The sequence below is a fragment of the Manacus candei genome, unplaced genomic scaffold, assembly GCF_025592945.1.
Source record: "Manacus candei isolate 608988 ecotype Guabito, Panama unplaced genomic scaffold, ASM2559294v1 h1tg000049l, whole genome shotgun sequence".
In the NCBI taxonomy this organism is placed as follows: Eukaryota; Metazoa; Chordata; class Aves; order Passeriformes; family Pipridae; genus Manacus; species Manacus candei.
Genome location: NW_026138097.1, coordinates 23,714,762 through 23,723,400, shown reverse-complemented (window position 1 = coordinate 23,723,400; position 8,639 = coordinate 23,714,762). Strand labels below are relative to the sequence as shown.

The 8,639-nt window shown below is 34.7% G+C and overlaps 1 long non-coding RNA gene across 1 annotated transcript; it reads right to left on the bottom strand.

Annotated features, from left to right (window-relative positions):
- Positions 1 to 932: 932 nt before the first annotated feature.
- On the bottom strand, positions 933 to 8,022 carry LOC127476469 (uncharacterized). Its single transcript, XR_007906636.1, has 3 exons — positions 7,825 to 8,022; positions 2,535 to 2,585; positions 933 to 1,108 (listed from the first exon to the last, which is right to left on the bottom strand). It is a non-coding gene; the product is annotated as an uncharacterized LOC127476469 (long non-coding RNA).
- Positions 8,023 to 8,639: the final 617 nt, after the last annotated feature.

Here is an 8,639-nt window from a genome sequence, read left to right as displayed (position 1 = left end):
AACACTCTCACAATAATCCCACTTTATAACTGTCCTAGCTGTTCCACACTCCTCTTTACTCTGTTGCCTTCTATTTTACTAAGGAATTCAGTGTTTTTAATAGTCTCTACAATTTTGGTTGTTCAGAAATAGATGATGACTTCTATATCCCTTTTACTTACAAAAGACTTTTAAACACATTCTTCCATCTCTTAAATCACAGAAAACCTTTTAACAACTGTTTCTTCTTTAATTCTTTGAATAACTTTCTGCACTTTGTGGTTGTAAACGACTGTCCTAGATAAAAATGACTGGCCAGCCTTCAAACTCTGAGTTATCCATAAACTGTTAAAATTTCAATAATTTCTCTGGATCAAGACGTCTCCTCCTCCCTATTGCTCTCACCCTCCCTGCCCCCCCCCCCTTTAAGTTTTTGCAAACCAAAATGTCCTTCAAAACAGTGAACAGCCTACCTCAAAACCAATGCCAAATACACACATTTCTGATGTGGCAGCTAGTTCCTACTATCCATTCCTCTCTTTTGTCAGATATTGCCACTCATGATGTTCTCACGCTGCCTGGCATCCTGAAGACCAGGGAGATATTTGGCAGTTTGGGTCTCTGCCACTGCTGTGTTCTGATTAGTGAGAGATGCCTCTGCCCAAATTCAGGTGCAAACGAGACCATATGCTGAAGTCAATAATATGGATTTTATATATTAGTAAATGTGAGGAAGAGAGATAGAAAGAAATAGAAAAAATGGGAGGGGGGGAGGGAAGGAAGAGAAAGAGAGAGAGAGAGAGAGAGAGAGAGAGAGAGAGAGAGAGAGAGAGAGAGAGAGAGAGAGAGAGAGAGAGATTGAGATCAAGCAGAAGATAGTCATCACCCATGCATCCAGCAGTACCCCATTGGTCCTTCTTCACCCTGGGCTTCTTGATGGGGGGTGTCCTGGAGTCATTCTTCTGGGGGTACCACCTTTATATGATCCAAGTTCCGAGTATCCACAGGGTGGTCACAGATGTTCCTGTTGTAATTTCTCCCTTCTGTGCTTATCTGAAGTTCCTTTTGTGGCCTTGGTAGTGTTTTGAGACAGGGAACTGTGGTCTTTAAGTCCTTACAGATGCCAGATCTGCATATAGAATAAAGAAATTCAACAGCAAGCTGTGTAGTAGCAAAATTTGTAAAATTTGGGGGAGAGAAGTTAAAATTTGACAGCAGCAAACAGGATAATGTTAGCACCAAAAACTTTATAATGCAAGTATTCTAAATAATGAATTACATGCAATTAAAACTAATACACAGATATTTCAATGATGAACTATTTTATGTCAAACACACTTGGACAGACTTAGTTTCTGTATCTGAAATTCATACTGTTACAAAAGTACCTCCAAACTCCAGTGTCAGTACAAAGTCTACTTCTACCTGTAAAAATGGAAATCATACACTTCACTGGTCTAAAGATTTATATATCTGGCTGAAGTTTTGTTTGTTTGTTTATTTGTTCGGTAGTTTTTATTCATAAAGAAGGGGAAGTGCCCAGTAGTTGAAAATTGCTCCTTCGAAATGGCAAGCTCTGTTATATGGTGTTTTAAAATGATTGGGAAAAGGATCTTTACAGTTTTATGTTTCAATATATTCCAGTTGTTTTACATTCATTTAAAAGACAGACAAATAGACTTCATGAGAGAGAAAAATTAAAAAAACTAAAGCAGTGTTGGAAAATAATTTCTAGTTAGAAACTCTTTTGGAAATAATTCCATTATCTCCTTAATAACAGTCATATATGTTAGAACTTCAAACTTGGTGGAGTATGGCATTGGAACACTTTGTGAAATTTTATCAGTTTGTACTCTACTTTTGTCAATATAACTCCTAATACACAGTAGCACAAAATCTGTACATTATATTTCTTTGTACCTAAAATAAATAGAATCACTAGAATCACTAAAATATTTCAACTCTGGCAAAAGAAGGGCCTCTGAAACCCAAGGTCATTGCTTGTTGGACTTGTAATGAAGAATGTCAGTTTTAATAATTTGTCGACCTGTCAATGACCATCAAATTGCTTTAAGATCAAATCCTTGAAATGAGTACCTGAATGCACAAGACAATATTTAAGAAGAAATAATTGGTGTTATCATCTCACTTGAAGAGCTTATTTTTTGGAAAGTTTCTTATTTCTTGTACCACCACAGCTCTAAACAAATGTAAGTCACAGGAAGAAAGCAGAGAGATTGAGGGCAAAAATGACAAAATTCACTAATTGGGCAATATTTTGTGTGCTAGCACATAGTTAAACCCTATTTAATGTCCATTAAACTTCCTTACTGTATAATTTATTTTCACTTGTTTCCTGCTGTTAATCCTTTCAGGCCTGACGTAGAGATAAGTACTGAGCCGCCCTTGATTGTATTAGGAATTCGGCTGACTGAAAATGGGATGGCTAAAATGGAGGTATTAATGAGAAAATTTTTGTTCTGTCCTAATCTCTTCCTTCTAAATTATCATTATCATAATCACAAATAATCCAGATTACAAATAATCCTACTCACCGTGAGTTGTAGAATCAATCAGAGTTTCTTATTCATGGAGAATTCAATCAGCTTAAAAAATCCAAACAAACAAATAAACAAAATCAGACAGAGGCAACAACCAAATGCAGTTTCCAAATATCCTAGATCCTATTTGCAAGATACTTCATATCAACTGAATTACTTTGTCATCTTACTCTTCCTTCTACATCCTGTTAGTGAGCTGAGGCATGACAAATTCAGGAGTACAGGGTAAAACAGATTTATAAGGCAACATAAATTCAGCACCATTGACTGAAGGAAATAGATACAAAAGACAAGAATTGTGCCTTCAGTTTATCTGAGACACACCAGTTTCAACAGGTGTTTCCCAAGAGGCATTGCTTCAGATGATCCTTTAGAGTGTAGATGAAAGGGTAGATCTAGCCATGAAAAGAAAGTAGAGGTGAACTTGGCTTTCAAGGGGAGCAGAACTTGGATTCACATTTGGGTTTGGATATAGCTATCAGAGTATTTCCTTATATTCTGAACTTGCACAAAGGAAATAAATGCAAAAACTTAAGAATGCAGGTTTATGACACATTCTACTTTAAAATAGTGTAATTCAACAAAAGAAGTGTAAAACATGCCCTTTAAAACATGCTTAGGACAGCAGTTCCATTGAGCTGCATAAAACTATCTGTAAGGAACCCCTCTATTAGTGGGACAGAGGGAGTTAATTGTCCTTAGCAATGTAACTAAACTTTCCTCTATAATAATTATTTTACTTCACTCCTGCTTATTGTTTGTAAAGTAATAAAGCTATTTTCAATGTGAATTTCTATTGTTGTTTCTTCTAGTGCTGGAGTACTATAGAGGTATTATGGTCAAATAATCTTTTCTCTACTCATTGTCAGATGTCAATATTTAATAAATGAAGAGAATTTTGAAGGAATTTTCTATTTCTCCTTTTGTCTAAGATTTCCTTTTTCTTCCTCTTTTCTTAAACGACAAGTGTAAATTCTCAAGTTAGAAGTGGCGCATAACATAAAATGTGAGTTTACAATTGTAGAGAAAATGCATAAACAAAAACAATGTACAAAGGAAAGCTATTATTTTGTAACTCATAATAGAGTGTGTTTTATTACCTATATCACCGCTAATATTATAAATAAATATGTCATATTTTAAAAATATGTAGCCCCATTTTCAGGATGAATGTAATTGCAAAAATAATAACATCACCTATAAAACCAAAGAGCTTTATCTAGGCTGTTCACCTAAGCTCTGCCTATAAACAAAATCAGGCATTTACAGAGTATGTATCTTCCTATTTATACTGATTACTAAGGAAATCTAGATGCCAAAGCAGAGTAAAATACTCTTAGCTTTGAAGTTTAAAATTCACTGAAAAAAAGACTTTTTTTCAATTAAAATGCTTTATCTGTTTTTTAAATATGCTAAATTTACAAATACTTATACCTCTAGGGTAGCTCAAATAATAAAGAACATCAGAAATGTTTATCTCTTTAAATACATACAAGTATACACACACACACAAAAGACAAATAAATACATATATATATAGAAAATGCTAGCCTATTGCCCTTAAGGTACTGAAATGTGTTTGAAGAAGTTCATCAACGTTTATTTTTAATACACAAGGTATGTATAATTATATATAGATTTAAAATGGCGAGGGGAGCGTTGAATTCTTATGTTTCATGAACCTTGGAAGTATCCTTAGGTGTAAGTTTGTCTGGGTAAAAGAAGATGTGATTAAGTTTTTGACCTTGAGCTGGTTTGGGGGTGAAAAAAAGAAAAAAAAAAAAAGAAAAAGAAAAGAAAAGTGATTAAAGGGCTTAGTAAAATTATACTTCTGGAAATTCCTCTGGTTCTTAACTTGAGTATCAACAAAATTCTACCTACTTATTTGATATTTGCCAGAAGAAAAAAAAATTCTTCAGACAAGAAACTTAGACACTTACTTTCTTCTTTTGGAGACGAAGAGTCTGAGAAATAATTCATAAATCCTCCTTTTAACTCCAGTTCTTCAGTTGTATTGATCTTCCTTTCCCTTAGGTCTTTCTTAGTGAGGAAACAACAGACACTTGACTTCCTGGCTCTTCTCTTTCCTACTATGAGCTTGTTCTGAATCTCTAATGGACTCAGACCTCCTATTGACTTCAGGCAGGAAATCTTCTTATAAATGACTCCACTGCTGTCCCCTAAAAGAGGTTCTGCTGGGTGACTCTCTACAACACCAATAACCTGCCTAATCACATGCCTTAGCCTCTCCTTTTACAATCTGACAAGTGCACTGTCTACAAAAGTCAAAATAAAATTGTCCTTCAACATTTTTTTGAATGAAGTATTCCTCTCTATCATACATCTCCCTTCAAAAAATATTTTTATAGTAAAATCGCAACTCTTTGCAATATGTAAATTCTTTTGAACGTGTGCAGTTGTGCCTTTAGTGCCCTTGACCGCTATATTGTCTAATGCAGAAGACAAACCTGGGTCTACTTGTTGCTATTATTTAAAAATTTTCTTTAAGAAAAAACAACAGTTATATATATGTGATTTTCTTATATGAGTACTTAAAGGGTTACACATTCAAAATTCCAGCATATACCACTTAGAAATAAATATACATCATCTACATCAACCTCAAGTTAAGACTCGACAAAGGCTCTGACACTGACTAATGGGAACTGAATATCAAAAAAATATGAAAAATCAGGCCACAGATGCAACTTAGTATCTTCCATTTGCTAGTTCTGCCTGTTTTTTTCAGTTACATTAATCTAGCATTGTTTTTATTCTTGTCTTTAGTCCTGAAATTCTAAGCCATCTACTTCATCATACGTAATTCTCTGATAAAGACTACCTTATTGTTGCTAATGAACACCAATCTATGAGTTTAGAGTCCTGCTTCCAGGCTTGTTAATGCATCAAGTTTCCTTGTCCTTGATTTGGACCTTTACGAGGAGTAATTCTTTCCTCTTTTGGAATTTACCAATTATAATATCACTGCTTATTAGAGGATTCATTGATAAACAAATCACAATGAGTTTTTTGATGAGAAAACTCTTTCCTATATCTTCCTTCCATATTTGTTTTTAATGTATTGACCCAGATTCTCTTGTAAAACATCTATCTCGTGCTATAGCAAGAAGATAATCATGGAACCACACCATGGTTTGGTTAGAAGGGACCGTAAGGATCATCTGGTTTCAATCCTCCTGCCATGGGGCAGGGACACCTTCCACTAGACAAGGTGTCTCAAAGCCCTATCCAACCTGGCCTTGAACACTTCCAGGGGTAGGTCATAATCATTTTGCAAAAGTCTGATTCCTGTCATTGGTCATGAAAAAAACATCCTACAGCACCACCTGTTGAACAAAGCAGCAGACTAGCAGATGACAAAACCAAACCACATGATATCAAGTGTGCTTAAGACACTTTCTTTCCATCTATTTTTTTCTGGAAGACTTTTGAAGTAACGACAGGGATTGAAGTGATGTAAAATTGCGGAGACAGTTACAGGCAGTTGAACAAGCACATAAAAAGTTGAAATACAGGAAAGTATTTACAGGAAAAATTACTTTCTTCTTTCTTTTCAGAATAAGTTTTACAGCCATTCTTAAGTAGTAGAGATGACATCCAGAGAGTATAAACTAATAAACTAATAAACTAATACATGGAAAGGAATGGAGAAAGTCATTTAACTACTTCTGTCACACTCCATTTTAGGTAAAAATTTTCTTGAAAGTAATGTCTTTTAAGTAGACAAATAGATTATTTTCCCAATACAGAATAGGGCTTATTGAATTGAGGTTTTCCTGATTGCACTTAAATTCATTCACGTCATGAGATCATAGATGGCTGCAGGCCATCTTTGCTCTGTCATATTTGTTTATTTTCTTCCTTCAAATTCACAAGCATTTTTAAATACTTCATCAGGCAAGAGGGAAATAAGTCACAGAACAGTGCTTCTGGGAAGTTCTCATAGACTATCTGTGGAAAGACTTATACAATTAGTCCAGTAGCTCTGGGGGTTTTTTTTTTAGTAAGTATTGAGATCAGATTAGCTAGTAGGAAATTGCAAGCTTTCAGTGTGAGGTTCAAGGAAGTGGGCTTCAGTGTTGTAAGTAATTGAAAGAAATTGGATTAGTGGAACAAAAATCAAAAGGATGAATACTGCAGGAAAAATAGAAAAATCCCACAATATCAGTTTTTCTCTGATATTTGTGGTCAGAGATTTTCAATGCAAATATATGATCTAAGTATTTATCTAATTTTTCCTTATCTATTCAGATACAAAAATTATTTTTAGATATATTTCAACATTTCGTGTATTTATTAATTCAATGAAAATAAATGAAACTATTTAGAAAAAAAACCACTCAAACACACAGCTTTAAGAAATCAAAATGTAATTCCAAAAATGCATAAAGTTTTGCACGCAGGTTTATCAGTTTTCCATTAAAAAAAATAATTAAAAAAATGGTGAAAGTGGTTACATTACTTACAAAAACTCTGCCAGCTCAGTAAATATATTCCAAATAACAAAACTTTATTATAACACAACTTTGATAACAAAATTATAAAATAAACTTTCTTAATAATATTATATTTCAGATGAAGACCACGCATGAATCAAGACTTGACAAGGCGACCCCTTGCTAAGGGAAAATAAACACTTGAGAATATCATACTGTGATTTTCTGTCAGGCAAAACAAACCTTCCATGTGCTTGCTCATTCCTGACTCTGCCTGTGCCAAAGTCCTGAATAACCAGCATTTGACTTGCTGCCAGAAGCAGCTTTTACTACTTGAACTTCTTTTACACCCCTTTCCCAACTTACTTTCCTTACTCAGCTCATGCTACTTTTTAAAGTCTGGGAAAAGCATAATCTCTGTTCTTCAGTATCTCAGTCACATGAGTAAAGCTAATAACTGTGGTTCAAAATTTAGTCCAAAGACTTGGAGACAAATTAAAATTTGTGAGCTTATCAGTGTTTAAACTTTGCTTGCATCTTCTTGGGCATGGACTACTTCCCCAAACAAAAACCTCTTCTATTAATATAATGGCCAAGGAGAATTTGGTAAGAAAGATTTCATTTACCTTCCACTTTATAGATATTTTGAAATATATCAATATGGAGTTAAAAATTTCTCCTTATTTTAGGGACGTTTCTCTCAAGCTACTATGTTTTTGGGGCCTCAGTTATATTCCTGTCACATATATATCCGTAGACCAGCAATTCACACTTTCATTGTCACATCACACTATCACACAGCAAACAGTAGTGGATGCAGCCCCTACCTGAATGGCAGAAGGTATTGTAGCCGTGACCACAGCACACATTGCAGGATTACAGGTCGGTCCAGAAAGGTGAAGATGAACAATCTGTTTCAGCAATTTTGGTAAATCCATGCCTAATGTAACTTTGAAAACATAAAAATAAGGTAATGTAAATTTGTGTAAAAAATATCAAAGTGCAAGGATGTAACAGATTTGCTCTTGACATCATCTCTGCACTACTGTAGTTTATTTTAGGATTAACATGGTAGCGTTTCCAGCTTTTTCCTCCAACGTCAGATAAACAGAGACAGAAATGCTGCTGTAGTGGAAGGGAACAAACAGGTGTCAGGAGTTAGTTTATTACTTTCTACTTGTTAACTTTTTCACTATTTCCAGTGTATTGAAATCTCTTTGACCTTGACTGACTGTTCTCTACAGGTGGCTTAGTAACATGACATGTGCACCTAGAGCCTGTTATCTAGGATTAATCTGTTGCTGTACAGTACAAAAAACTGTCATGTGACACACTTTGCTGGTTTTATGATATTACTCCCTGCGGGTTACTCTGAAATGGTACAAATTACCTTGCTGTTTCAGAAAGGCCTCTCAGTGCAGAACACCACTTTCTAAGAGTCTCTGCCATAGTACTCATTGGTCATGCTGTAAAAAAACCGATCTCAGTTTATACGCTGCACTTTTGCTCTTACCCTAGTCTGAAAGTAGCAAAACCCCACAAACTATACTTTACTAGCTTAATTAAAAAACTAAAACTAAAAAAAAAACCCAACCAAATAAGAGGGCAAAATAAAACTGCCATCATTCTGAACTTCACATAA